Here is a 15,139-nt window from a genome sequence, read left to right as displayed (position 1 = left end):
CCATAAGTAAACTATAGAAGACACCTACCCACCCCCCGGCCCCCGCCCACCAAAGGCTGAAAGAAAACTTTATGGTAGCTTTGCACCAGGTTTTGAAAGGACGTGTGTGACTTTAGTATATGTATTGTCTCCAGATTATCAGCTGTTTCTGGATTTGAGTTTTCTTATATCTTAAAATGGTTCATGAATTTCTGGGAAAACCTCTGTTCTCACAAAATCTAGGTCCTTCCATAAAGTAGATATACGGAGGTAGTTATGGCTGATTCATGTTGTATGGCAAAGACAACATAACACTGTAGAGCAATTATTTATTTCAACCAAAGAGGAACAAGTATTCTTTATTTTAATAAAAACTTGATAATAGCAAGGAAAAAACCAACATATTCTGGGGCAAATCTGAGTAAATTAAATGTCTTTTAACACAAAATATAACACTAAGATTTCCAAAAATATGTGAGGGCCAAAACTAATCAAAGTGAAAAGTGAAAATGTCAGTCACTCAGTCATGTTCAACTCTTTGCAACCCCATGGACTATAGCCCACCAGGCTCCTCTATCCGTGGAATTATCCAGGCAAGAATACTGCAGTGGGTTGTCATCTCCTCCAGGAGATCTTCTTGACCTGGAGATCAAACCTGGGTCTCCTGCATTGCAGGCAGATTCATTGAGCCACCAGGGAAGCCCAAAACTAATCAAAGGGAGTAATAGACTCACAGAGGAAAAAAAGAAAAAAAAAATACTTTTTACATTCTATAGTAATGATTCAAATGGATGCTACTGTAATTGGTCCACTGATTCATTCTGGTGTGAAACTGGGATTGGGATATGCAAGAAACAGATATGTCAGTAACGAAGGTAAACCTTGCGGAATAGATAGGTTTCAAAATGAACACTTGGGCTTTAGGGCATATTTGGGCTTGAAGTACATCACAACCTTAGAAACAAATGCACATATTCATCTACTAGCCTGAGAGAAACTATCCCTCAGCAACTTATTTTCAAACCATTTCCTAACTCCATTGTTTTTAATGGGGAGGTTAAAAGAAGAGCAAGCAAATCTCGTTAGATCACGCAGATGCATCAGACACCTCTGCTCTTAGTCTGGTGGTCTCCTTTTTAGCGGAAACTAGGAGAAATCTTGCTTCCTGCTGCATACGGAGGTGTGTGTGCATTCGCACTCAGTCATGTCCAACTCTTTGCAACCCCATGAACTGTAGTCCACCAGGCTTCTTGGTCCATGGGATTTTCCAGGCAAGAATACTGGAGCTGGTTAGGGCTACACAAACAGACCCCAAAACCCATGACCATGTGCCTGTAGAGGCCAAATTCTGTCTCTTCCTGTACATTTTATGATATAGCCAGCAGAATGAAGATCCAAGAATGAGGAGGATCATAATCACATCAAGAGGATATGTAGAAATCAGAAAAGTAGACAAGCTTTCTGCCTTTATCTCTGGTTCTGGGTGGCTCCTGTTCTCCTACATTGGTAGGATTCCTACTAATGGCTCTGAATACTACCACATTTTAGAAAACAGAAATACAACCAAAAACAACGAGCATGTGTGTATTAGTCACTCAGTTGTGGCTGACTGTTTGCAACCCCTGGACTGTAGCCCACCAGGCTCTTCTGTCCATGGAATTCTCCAGGCACGAATTCTGGAGTGGGTAACCATTTTCTTCTCCAGGGGCTCTTCTGGACCCAGGGATCAAACCCAGGTCTCCTGCATTCCAGGCAGATTACCATATGACCTACCAGGGAAGGCATAGCTTGAAGAATTTTTTCCCCTACTTAAAAACAACAACAACCAAAAAAAACCCCCCCAAAAACCCAAGAGCCAAATTAGTGAGTCTCAGAACTTTTCAAGAACCTGTGGAACTTTCTTCTTCTGATGTCCCAGTCAGGGCCTAAAATAAAGACAGATAGAGCTGCAGATACAATTCTGGTCTTCCCAAGCAGGCTTTTGGACTACTGTGTAGCAGCTGATTCTGCAAACTTGGCATCAATAAGGGAGGTGGCCTCCCTGTTTGTATTGTGTGGGTACGTTAATCTACCACCCATGTCAAATTGCCTCAGCACTAAGTGTATTTGAAAGGTTCAGCTTGTGAGGTGGCTGAGGATTTGGGGGAAGGGTAGAAAAAAGCTTGGCTTTTCTTATCTCATTCAAATTGGTTTGTCCATCTCTGTGACCATGCGTCTCACAAACATGAAGATGGGTGATCTCCCTGGGGATTTTTAGTACATTCCCCTCTGTCAGTGGAGGATTAGATACTACAATCTGTCCCCTAGTGCTTTAAACACACCCATTTAAAATAACTCCAGTAACAGGATCTTTAATTGACTCAGGGGATGGTGGGGGGCTTCCCAGTATGATTGTCATTTTGGTTCAAAGGAGAAGAATGAAGTTGATTCTGTGCCTTGTGTCCGAGTAACAATATGTGAAAAGATTCATTTAGTCCTTAATCCTTATGGAGGATCTGAAAAGAGCTGATCGTTTAACAGCTACACAGTGTTCTGCTTTCGAGCTGTTTTTCTTATTTATGTCTTGGTTGTTAACGCTGTAACCATTCCCTTTATTGTTCAGTGGAGGGAAAAAAAAAAAAAAAGAAAGAAAGACAAATTGGTATTAGCAATTCACAAAGCAATGACTCCACACTTAAAAATGAAATCTGCTAAAATCTTACAGGAGGAAAAGTTTGGTTTGGCATTATTTTGTGAGTCATTAGAGAACAGAGCCTTCTGCCTGACAACCGGCTTTTTGTGGAGAAGTATGAAACAATAATAAAAGGAAAAAAGGCGAAGGAAAACATCAGCTTTGAGCATGCTGATGCAAATAAAGTAAACCTTGGCATTACCCCAGCTGAGTCTGGTCCAGTCATACTGCCTTACAGGGTACAGTAAGTTTTGAAACAGGTATGAGAAGTATTGGTCTAGGTATTTATAGCAGAAATACTGGGCAGTTTGGAATTTCCATCATGAAATGTTTTAGGGGGTACTCAGATATAGCTTTCCTTTGAATTCCCATTTTTCCACCACAAGCCCAGTAGTAAGTCAAACTAAGAATACTTATTACAAAACTGGGGAAGTGTAAGGTAAAGGGATTATGCAGGCTAGTAACTATAAGCAAAAAGATTAGTGTGTTCTTTTATTCTTAACAGTGTGTGCGTGTCTCCATCTGTTCTTGCCAGGTTGTACTGCTGTTTATATCACCTGGGAAACTATCAGAGAACAATCTAAACAAAAGCTCTTCAGATTTTCTAGGATGGGGAAAGGTAGAGCCTTAATGAAAGAATGCTAATAGAGATAATATTTCCTAATTTTCCCTGGAGTGGTGAGTGACTCACCCACTCATATCAATATAATCCCAAAGTTTAGTGTATATGGGACATAGGTTGAAAAACCCAGTTTGGCTGGGGTGTGGATTTTTCTTAGTGTGTTGGATCATGATTTCAGGTATGTGCATAACAATTTATCCTGATACAAAGTGGTCCAAGAAGATAAATAATCAAATCAAAACAAACAGAAGGAGCATATTTCAATTAAAGTAGCATGAAGTCTTATGAGACAAGGGCCATATCCAAGGCACACGTATGAACAACATCCAAATTACTAAAAGAACAAGAGATGGTGTCTGAAGTGAAGAGAAAGTCTCTCAGTCGTGTCCAACTCTTTGAGACCCCATGGACAGTCCATGGAATTTTCCAGACCAGAATACTGGAATGGGTAGCTGAATTTCCCTTCTCCAGGGGATCTTCCAACCCAGGGATCGAACCCAGGTCTCCCGCATTGCAGGTGGATTCTTTACCAGCTGAATCACAAGGGATACTGGAGTGGGTAGCGTATCCCTTCTCCAGGGAATCTTCCCGACCCAGGAATCGAACCAGGGTCTCCCTCATTGCAGGCGGCTTCTTTACCAACTGAGCTATCAGGGAAGCATCTAACATCTATTAAAACCCCAATCTGATTTTTTCTTTTCTTTTTTCCCTATCTTTGTTTTTTAAAAAATTTTGAGAGAATCCAGGAATTTGGGATTCAGTGTAGGGATCAAATTACAAAGGAAACTGGACCTCTAAGAAGAAAATATTTACACATAAATGTAGCCCTTAAAACCAAATGACCTAAAAATAAATTTTCAGTTGAAGAAATTCTAAGTTATTATTGAAGTAAATACTGGAAAGGCAGTTTTGAAAGAAGTCAGTGCTGTAATTCAGCTTGGAGATCGAGAGCTTGGCTGCATAACTAAACATTTAGTAAAAAGAACAGAGACCGTGGACTCCCCATGGTCTTTAGTGAACAGCTAAGTGGCCACTTGGCTTGTCCCCTCAGGAAGATTTTACTATTTGATTTTATTATAAGATCAACAATATGTCTTTCACTAGTCATAAGTGCTGTTATCACAGGATATAACATAGAGGGGAAATAATTCAAGTTTGTCATCTTGCCTGTCTCACACCCATGGATAACCAGGGTCCGTGGCCGACCAGAGAAGTGTGTTGGAAGCAGATGGCCTTCATGGTGGGGCATCTAAAAGGGTTCTAGGCATGGAAATATCTTCTTTGAGAGTGCTGGATATCCCGTGCTCATGGCCTCTCTCTGGGATGATTCTTTAGGATGAAAATATTCCTGAAAATAATGGTCCTCTTTTCCCTAGAGACATAGCAAAGCGTTGTTCTCCCCCACCCCTTCCTTGTTAGGCAATACTGGGAGAGCATGTTGATTTTGTAGGCATCCATTTCTACAGTTGCTAGAGGTCAGTACCTGAAGGAGAGGCATAGGGGGAGCAAGTCTCATGGTGGAGACTGTGAAAGTTTCTCTACTGTTCTATTTCCTCCCTAGGGTTTCTGCTAGGTCCTTCAGTTGTCAAGGATTTTGGGGCCACCTCCTCTATAGGGCTGTTCTAATACTTGCTTTACCTAAAGTATTTTCATATGTGCAACCCACGTTTTTGAGCAGTGAATAAAACTTTTCCTCTATGACAACAGCCCAACTATACAGATCACTTTTAAAAACAAAGTCAACCTTATCTTTCCTTTAAGAGAAGCCATAAACAAATCCTTAAAAGTCAATTCAAATGAGTTGTGATAAGGTTTCCAGCAATCCTAAGCATCATAGTCATTTAGGATAAAATTTTTAAAAAATCAAACATTTGTTTTTCTTTATTTATTATTATTTTTATTCACCAAACTCTTTAATACATTACAAAATAATACAGTTTTTCTTTATGCAAATTCCCTTTCCAAGACTTAATTGAGCCTGAGTATTTATCAACTATACTATTAATATTATATAACATATAATTTCTAAAAGCATGTGACTGCTCAGTTCACTTCAGTTCAGTCACTCAGAGTAGCAGTGACTTTGGTTCAGCTTGATCTTACTCTGAAATCTGAAGTCTCTAATCGCCTACCTCTCCAAAGTCCATCCTCAGTTCCTAAAAACTGTCTTTCATATTAATAGAATGATAGAAGGGTTTTGTAACTTTCCTAAAAATAGAGTTATGACTTAGCTCCATTAATAATTTTATATGGTCCCTTTTATTATGCTTTGTACATAGTAGACTTCTAATATATTTATCAGATTTGAGGATTTAATATCAATAAGTAGCATAATAATAATAACACATGTTGAAGTAAGAAAACTATTCATGATTCTGAGTAAAGCAATCTCATTTTTATTTGAGTGAGTTAATGTTATTCAGTGAAACAGAAGTATCGGGGAAGGCAATGGCACCCCACCTCAGTACTCTTGCCTGGAAAATCCCATGGATGGAGGAGCCTGGTGGGCTGCAGTCCATGGGGTCGCTAAGAATTGGACACGACTGAGCGACTTCCCTTTCACTTTTCACTTTCATGTGTTGGAGAAGGAAATGGCAACCCACTCCAGTGTTCTTGCCTGGAGAATCCCAGGGATGGGGGAGCCTGGTGGGCTTCCATCTATGGGATCGCAGAGTTGGACACGACTGAAGCGACTTAGCAGCAGCAGCAGCAGGTCAAGTATTAGGAAAATGATTAGTTTTCATTACTTTTTCAACGTGCAAAAAGATGTGTCAGGATAATGGTATAACTCACAGATAGCAAATCATCAGCAAGGCAGCTTCAACACAGCCAGTGGAGTGAAGTCCAGAAGATTCAACACACGCAGCTGTCACCAGAATATGCCCTCCTGAAACGTGCCCTCATTCCCACTTGGCATGATACCTGCTCTAGACCTTGACTGAACACGCCTGGTTCTCTTTTGATTTAGTGATTGTGAACTGGCAGTTACAACAGGATGTTATACCACTGCCAACCTAAGATAGTTGTACTAGGCAATGCAGAAATCACCACCAGTGTGGTCATTTAAGGAAAGGCATCAGGAAAATGCCTGCTTTTTGATTTTTTTTTTTTAATTACAGAGACAAAACTAATTGGCTGACTGACCAAGTAAGAGCAGTTCATGTTTTGATAATGCCAACAAGGCTCAGAGTGAGAGATGGAAAAGTTCTTGGTGTCTGCTCCTGTGTTAAATTCTGTATGTAATGATCAGAAGATAAGTGAAGAGTATTGCGGAAGTCCTCGGATCTCCTAGATGAAAATGTTGAATGGTTGAATGCTGCCAAAATATTCTACATCCCTCTCCTGGGTCTAGAATTAGTGCCAGTCGTGGAAGTTAGCTCAGATCTCAGGCTGAAAGTTTTATTTGTAGTGAAAACACAATCATCTCTTGCCAAGAGCGTAATTTATTTTAGTCTTAGTCAAGCTTCATATATAAATGTTTAGGTCTTGCTTGAACCAATAAACTTTTATATTCTTTGAAAAACTGTGATGGATTATATGCCTGGAGAGTATGCTCCTCTTTAGAAGCATAATTAAAAGCTTGTTCTTTTCCCATGTGAGTCAAAAAACAAACCTGGATGTGGCTTCATAAGAGGATCAAGACATGAATTATCGAGACTGCATATTTTATAAGAGTTTTCTTGAATAACAAAAACAAATTAACAAAATACATCAAAACGAAACACAAGTGACAATAACCACCATTTATATTATATAACTGTTACAGGTAGAAATCCATGAGGAAGCTAGATTCAGTTTGTCAAATATTTCAGTCCTCAGAATAATGCTGCAATGTATGTGCTCTTAGCCCCATTTTCTGATGTAAAATGTTAAGCAATTTACCCAAGAATTCAAACTGATTTTTTTGATCTCTCAAGTCTAGATTTTATTTCATGTATATTTTTATCTCACACATACATTGTAGTAGAGAGTGCCCATAGCCCTAGAGCACACTAAACACACAGGTGGCAATTCAGATATTTGTGTTCCCCTAGATTCAGGTTGAATCAGCGTGGTGGGTAACATAAAGACCCCCAGTGATGCCCAAGCCCTAAACCCCTGAACCTAATGACTGTTAGGTTACATGGTTATAGTAAATTAAGGTTGCAGATGGAAATGAGGTTGTTAACCAGCTGACCTTAAAACAGATTTTTCTGAATTATCTGATTGGGCTCAATGAAGTCACAGGGGTCCTTCAAAGTGGAAGAGAAAGATGTGGCTTCAGAAGAAGGGTCAGAGAGATACCGTGTGGCTAGTTGTTAAGATGAAGGAAGGGGTCAATGAGTCAAGATGGAAAACGTAAGGAAATGTATTCTCTCCTGGAGCCTCCCGAAGAGGAATACACACTGCCAATATCTTGCTTTCAGTCCAGTGAGTTTCACATTGGATTTCTGACTTCCAGAGCTGTGAGATAATGAACTTGTATTAAGCTACTAAGTTCATGGAAACCATAGAAAATTAATATAGCTCATGTATACAACACCCGTCCTTCCTCCATCTCCATTGGTCTTGTACGCAGACCACAGCTTCATCTTCCAATCTGGTCTCTTATTAACTTCCAAACCTGGACCTTGAAGTTTGTTGAACACTCAGTCTATCTTTCTTGAATTACCCCAATGGGCCACAGTGAGAACCTCGTGACAATCCTAGGACCTGTTCTCTTAGGTTCAAGTTCCAGACATCTAATGCTGGATAACTGGACACTAATAGCAGGACTCATAAGCATATACTGTTACATGAACTAAAGAATATACTGCAAGTCAAGGTGAAATAAAAATTGCATGTTTTGAAATGTCCATATCTTATTTAAGCCTGGAAAGAATGTCTTATTTCTTTAACTGAAGTATAATTGATATAAATGTCATATTTTCAGATATACATCATAATGATCAGATGTTTATATATATTAAGAAATGATCACAATGATAAGTCTAACTACCATCTGTCACCATACAAAGTAATTATAATATTATGGACTATGCTCCTTATGCTGTACATTACATTCCCATAACTTATTTATTTTATAATTGGAAGTTTGTGCCTCTTAATTCCCTTCCCCTACTTTGCCCACCCATCAATCCTGTTCCCCTCTAACAATCACCAGATTGTTTTTTGTCTCTATGAATCTGATTCTCTTTGGTTTTGCCTGTTCATTTGTTTTGTTTTTAAGATTCCACATATAGGTGAAATTGTATGGAATTTGTCTTCCTCTATCTAGACTATTTTCCTTAACATATTACCCTCTAGGTCTATCCATGTTGTCCAAATGGCAAGGTTTCGTTTTTTTTGGCTGAGTAGTATTTCATTATGTATATATATCATATCTGCTTTATCCATTCATCTATCAATGGACACTTAAGATTGTTTCCATATCTTAGATATTGTAAATAATGTTGCAATGAACTTTAATTCAGTTCAGTCACTCATTCGTGTCTGACTCTTTGTGACCCCATGGACTACAGCGTCCCATGCCTCCCAGTCCATCACCAACTCCCGGAGTTCACTCAAACTCATGTCCATCGAGTCAGTGATGCCATCCAACCATCTCATCCTCTGTCATCCCCTTCTCCTTCAATCTTTCCCAACATCAGGGTCTTTTCTAATGAGTCAGTTCTTCGAATCAGGTGGCCAAAGTATTGGAGTTTCAGCTTCAGCATAAGTCCTTCCAATGAATATTCAGAACTGATTTCCTTTAAGATTGACTGATTGGATCTCCTTGCAGTCCAAGAGACTCTCAAGAGTCTTCTCCAACACCACAGTTCAAAAGCATCAATTCTTCAGCGCTCAGGTTTCTGATGAGCTTAGAAATAAGAATACTATGAATACAATGAATACATACAAACTTAGGAATACTGATGAATTTAGGAATACATGTATCTTTTTTAGTTAGTGTTTCTGTTTTCTCCAGATAAACAAACAGAAGTGGAATTTCTGGATTTTATGGTAATTCTATTTTTAATTTTTTGCAGATACTCATCACTATCTTTCATAATGATATGCTAATTTACATTCCCACCAACAGCGCACGAGGTTTCCCTCTACTATATATCCTGGCCAACACTTACTTGCTGTCTTCGTGATAACTGTCATTCTGACAAGTGTCAGATGTCAAGGTGGTTTTGATTTGCATTTCCCTGATATTAGTGATATTGGGCATCTTTTCATGTGCCTGTCCGCCATCTATATGCCTTCTTTGGAAAAGTGTCCACATCAGGCCTCTGCCCATTTTTAATAATGCTGTTTGTTTTTTAAGATATTAAGTTGTATGAGTTCTTTATATATTTTTGGAATTTAATCTCTTATCAGATATACAATTTGCAAATATCTTCTCCTACTTTCAGTAGGGTTTTTTTTCCCTTTTTTTGATGGTATCCTCTGCTGTGCAAAAGTTTGTTTAGTTTGATGTTATTTTGCTTTTGTTTCCTTTGCCTGAGGAAAAATGTCCAAAAAAATATTGCTAAAAGACCAATGTCAAAGAGCTTACGGCCTATGTTTTCTTCTAGGAGTTCTATGCTTTCTGGTCTTAAATTCAAGCCTTTAATCAATTTTGAGTTTATTTTTGTATATGGTATACAGTAGTGGTCTATTTTAATTCTTTTGCAAATATCTGTCCAGTTTTCCCAACATTGTTTATTGAAAAGATCACATACGTTTCCTCCTTTGTCATAGATTAATTAAATGTAATTGTGTGTATTTTACTTCTGAGCTCTGTATTTTGTTCCATGGATCTGTGTCTGTTTCTATACCAGTACCATAGTGTTTGACTACTATAGCTTTGTAGTATAGCTTGAAAGGAGGGAGTGTGATACCTCCAGCTTTTTTTTTTCTTTCTCAAGATTACCTTGGCTATTTGGGGTCTTTTGTGGTCCCATGCAAATTTTAGGATTATTTCTAGTTATGTAAAAATTACCATTGGTTTTTTGATAGGGACTGCACTGAATTGACAGGTTACATTGGGGAGCATGGACATCTTAACAATACCAATTCATTCAACTCAAGAGCACAGTATGTCTTTCCATTTATTTATTTATTCCATTTATTTGTCCTTCCATTCCGTGTATTTATTTTATTTACTTGATTCAATTTCTTTCACCAAGTCTTACAGCTTTCAGAGTACAGTTCTGTCCCTTTCTTGGTTATATTTATTTCAAAGTATTTTATTCTTTCTGGATGCAATTATAAATGGGATTTTTTTTTTCTGATAGTTTATTATTACAGGGATGCAACCAATTTTTGTATATTAATTTTTTTATCCTAAACTTTACTAAATTTACTTACTATTCAAATAGGGTTATTTTCTTTCTTTCTTCTTCTTTTTCTTTTTTTTTTTTTTTTAGCTCAGGAGAGCTACTCTGGATTGGGAAGATCCCTTGGAGTAGTAAAGACACCTGCACCAGTATTCTTGGCCTAGAAAATCCCATGGCCCCAGGAGCCTGGTGGGCTACAGTCCATGGGGTTGCAGAGAGTCCAACATGACTGAGTGACTAAGCACACATGTATACACACAGGAATGCCAGCCTTCTTGGCCTGCAGGGCCAGGAGATCAAGGGGTGTCCTTGTGTGGATTGCCTGTACCCACACGCTTTATGTCGGCAGCTTGAGAGTGTCATCAGACTTGATGGTTTTCTAAGCCAGATGTTTTGGGCACTTGTCTCTCTGGTGTAGCACCCAGGGATTGGGATGCCAACCCCTCACTTCTCCTGGAGAAGCACCCATGTGATGAGATCCGTCTCTTCTGTGTGCCACCACAAGGAGGGTTTGGATTTGCTAAGAACCCATCTCTGCCTTTCCTACCTATCTCGAAGTGGTTTCTCTTATACTTGGTTATGGAGCAGGTGTTCAGCCAGTTCTCAGGGTCTTTTCAGAGGGAATCAATCCATGTGTAGCTGCATGTTTTTTGAGTCCATGAGAAAGGTCAGTTCAGGCTGTCCCTATGCTGCCATCCTGAATCATTCTCCTGAAAAGGATTTCCAAGGTTATTTGGTCTAAGAGTCTTGTTTCTAAGAGTCTCAGATCCTCGACTTTAAGGTGAGGAAATGGGCTCAGAGGGATTAAGTTACTTGAGAGAGATCTCATATCCAGTTAACAGAAGAACCATATCTAGAAAAAAAATCTCTCTTGATTCTGAATCCAAATCACTTTCCAGGCTTTCACTCAACCTGAGTTAAATCTTATAGGTTAAGTCTTAGAAAATCTGGTGGAATAAAGTGTTTGTTTTCTCCAAAACTCTGAAGATAGAGTTTCCTTGATCCTGAAACTCCAACTCAATATTTATTCTCTTAAGGTGCCATCAATTAACCTACTTTTCCTTCTGCTTCCTCCCTCATTGCCCATCATATGTAAACTCTGATTTACATCTGAACAGGAAACATACTCAAAATATATTCCTCAGGTGTTTACCCAACAATGCCCCAGGAAATACCAACAATGGAGAGCAAAAAAAAATCATTTATTTATTATCGGTCATGAATGTTTACTTGATGACAGAATCCTAATCCACTCTCAAATAGTAACCAAATTCATTGGAACTCTGTACTGGAAGGATCTTAAGTTTTTAATAATTCACCTTCACCTCAGACCCACAAAATAAATTCTGTCCTTCGTCTCTAATCGTGACTTCTAATGAAAACTACAGTGGTTCATGCTTAAGTAATTAAAAAAATTTTTTTTTTCTCTCTCTTTTTTTTAAATTTGGCTGCACCAGGTCTTAGTTGCAACACACAGGATCTCCCGTCTTTGTTGTGGCCTGCAGGATCTTTAGTTGAGGCATGTGATCTCTTCATTGTGGCATGGGAAATCTAGCTCCCTGATCAGGGATCAAAACCAGGCCCCCTGCACTGGAAACATAGAGTCTTAGCCACTGGACCACCAGGGAGTCTCCCAGATTTTCTCTTTTTAAGTGATCATTGGCTTCAACCAAGTTAGCACTCCAATCATTATCTTCAAACAATCAAACACATGAAAACTCCTTCCTCCTATTGCACATTTATTTGAATTACGCCTGAAATTCTTAATGCTGAACCGGCTGCTATTTCATTTTACCTCTCTTCCCATACTCCTCACCTCAAGCCTCACTTTTTAAATTTCTGCTAGGTCCTTGACTTCACTGCAGTTTTTTGCACCTTAATGCCTTTGCTCTGACTGATAATTTTCTCCTGAAATAGAGCCATATACTGTTCATTTATTGCAGGGTGCATTCTCTGAAGATAACATGTCAGAAGTGAGGCAATATGGTGAAATGGTCATGAGCAAAGCACAAAATTCATGATTTCATATAATGTAGAATATGGTCGAATGAAATGGAAGTTATGAAAGCACATAAAATAGGTATAGCAATAAGTTAAGTATAGCTCTGCTTTTAGGGGAAACACCTAACCTGCCTTTGTGGAGGAGGTATATTTGAGGGTGCAGGCATGGCCATCATCATCACTGGATAGCCTGGGAGTGACCAACATATAATACACACACTCAATACATGTTGATAGTATTAATGAGAATAATCTGTGATGAAACACCTCCTGAGACACAGATTTGCTATGATTCTTTTATTTGCAAATGACTTTGTATCATAAACATTTATTGTCTGTCTAGATACGGCTAATCAGTTGCTATTATTTAGTTGTTAATTCGTGTCTGACTCTATGTAACCCCATGGTCTGCCAGGCTCCTCTGTCCATAGGATTTCCCAGGCAAGAATACTGGAGTGGGTTGCCATGCCCTCCTCCAGGGGATTTTTCCAATCCAGGTATCGAACCCACAGCTCCTGCATTGCAGGTGGATTCTTTACTGCTGAGCCACCTGGAAAGCCTGGTTAAACTCTATCAATTCAGTTCAGTCGCTCAGTCGTGTCCGACTCTTTGCGACCCTATGAATCGCAGCACACCAGGCCTTCCTGTCCATCACCAACTCCCGGAGTTCACTCAGACTCACGTCCATCAAGTCAGTGATACCATCCAGCCATCTCATCCTCTGTCATCCCCTTCTCCTCCTGCCCCTAATCCCTCCCAGCATCAGAGTCTTTTCCAAAACTCTATAAGCTCTATTAAGTGGGTATAACAATGATATCTTATAAGAACTTGAAGTAATAACATGCAAAGTATCTGAAACATGACTGCTACATAGTAAACACTCAGTAAATGTTAGTCCTCTTTGCATTGTCTATTTTGATGATATATATTTAGCATAGATTTTTGAAATAGCTGAAAGTAGGTGGTGGTGGTGGTTTAGTCGCTGTCGTGTCTGACTCTTGAGACCCCATGGACTATAGCCCACCAGGTTCCTCTGTCTATAGGATTTTCCAGACAAGCATACTGAAGTGGGTTGCTATTTCCTCCTGCAGGGGATCTTCCTGACCCAGGGATCAAACTCGGGTCTCCTGCACTGCAGGCAGATCCTTTACCAACGAAGCTACCACGGAAGCCTGGTAGGGGACTTACACAAAAATAATTTAATTTCTGCCCAGCATTTGGCATAGTCACTATTGCACTATTTGATACATTCACGGAAATGAAAGAATGAAAGATTGGAGTTTGGTTAAGTACATGCACTTCCTGTCCATTATATACTGCAGCTCTCTTCCAAACAACAGGAAAGAAAGGCAGATAGGAGCAGGATCCTTCCTTCACTTATTTTTACTTATTCTAGAAGATTTCCATATGAGAAGGATTATTTGTATAAATGTTCCTTTTAAAATAAATTTATTCATTTTAATTCATTTTTAATAAGTTTATTGCATTTAATTGCTAACTACTTTACAATATGGTAGTGGTTTTGCCATACATTGACATGAATCTGCCACGGGTGTACATGTGTTCCCCATCCTGAAACCCCTCCCACCTCCCTCCCCATCCCATCCTTCTGGGTCATCCCAGTGCACAAGCCCGGAGCATCCTGTCTCATGCACCGAACCTGGACTGGCGATTCATTTCACGTATGATATTATACATGTTTCAATGCCAGTCTCCCAAATCATCCCACACTCCCCCTCCCCCACAGAGTCCAAAAGACTGTTCTATACATCTGTGTCTCTTTTGCTGTCTCGCATATAGGGTTATCGTTACTATCTTTGTAAACTCCATATATATGCGTTAGTATATTTGTATAAATGTTCCTGTATCTGAAATGTTAATACAGTTTTAAACAGCATAATGATATCATTTGGAAATTCAGTTAATTGGAAAGTTGTTGGCATAAAGATACGTCATAGAAACTTCTGGCTCATCATCAAACCCATTTTCTCTTCTTCTGAAGCCCACAGTGAGACATTTTCCAATCTCCCTTATATCCAGGACTGGCCATGTGAATGAGTTTTAATCAAAAGATTATGACTATACCTGATGTATGCCACTTCCTTGGAGAAGAAAATGGCAACCCACTCCAGTATTCTTGCCTGGAGAATTCCTTGGACAGAGGAGCCTGGTGGGCCACTGTCCACAGGGTCAGAAAGAGTCGGACACAACTGAAGTGATTTAGCATGCACGCATGCCACTTCCCAACCTGGTCCATAGAATCCTTGCATGCACGACTCTCCATATCTTTACATTTTCTAGGTGATGGGAAAGGATGTTCTCTGGATGATCCTGCAGGGATGGCAGAAACACAGGATAGGAAGTCCCTGAATTTCTGCCAGGAGAACTGTCCAAACAGGAATACCCTGATGGATTATTGAATGAGATTTGAAGGTGCATGACCTAAAAGATAAGGGACTTCCCTGGTAGTCCAGTGGTTAGGACTCCAAGCTCTCAAGGCAGGGTACCTAAGTCTGGGTTCTGGTCAGGGAACTAGATCCTGCATGCCACAAACAAAGGTCCCTCCTGTGGCAACAAAGA

Source organism: Budorcas taxicolor, chromosome 11 (genome assembly GCF_023091745.1).
Source record: "Budorcas taxicolor isolate Tak-1 chromosome 11, Takin1.1, whole genome shotgun sequence".
Lineage (NCBI taxonomy): Eukaryota > Metazoa > Chordata > Mammalia > Artiodactyla > Bovidae > Budorcas > Budorcas taxicolor.
The sequence above is the reverse complement of the archived record's forward strand: the minus strand, read 5'-3'. Positions refer to the sequence as shown.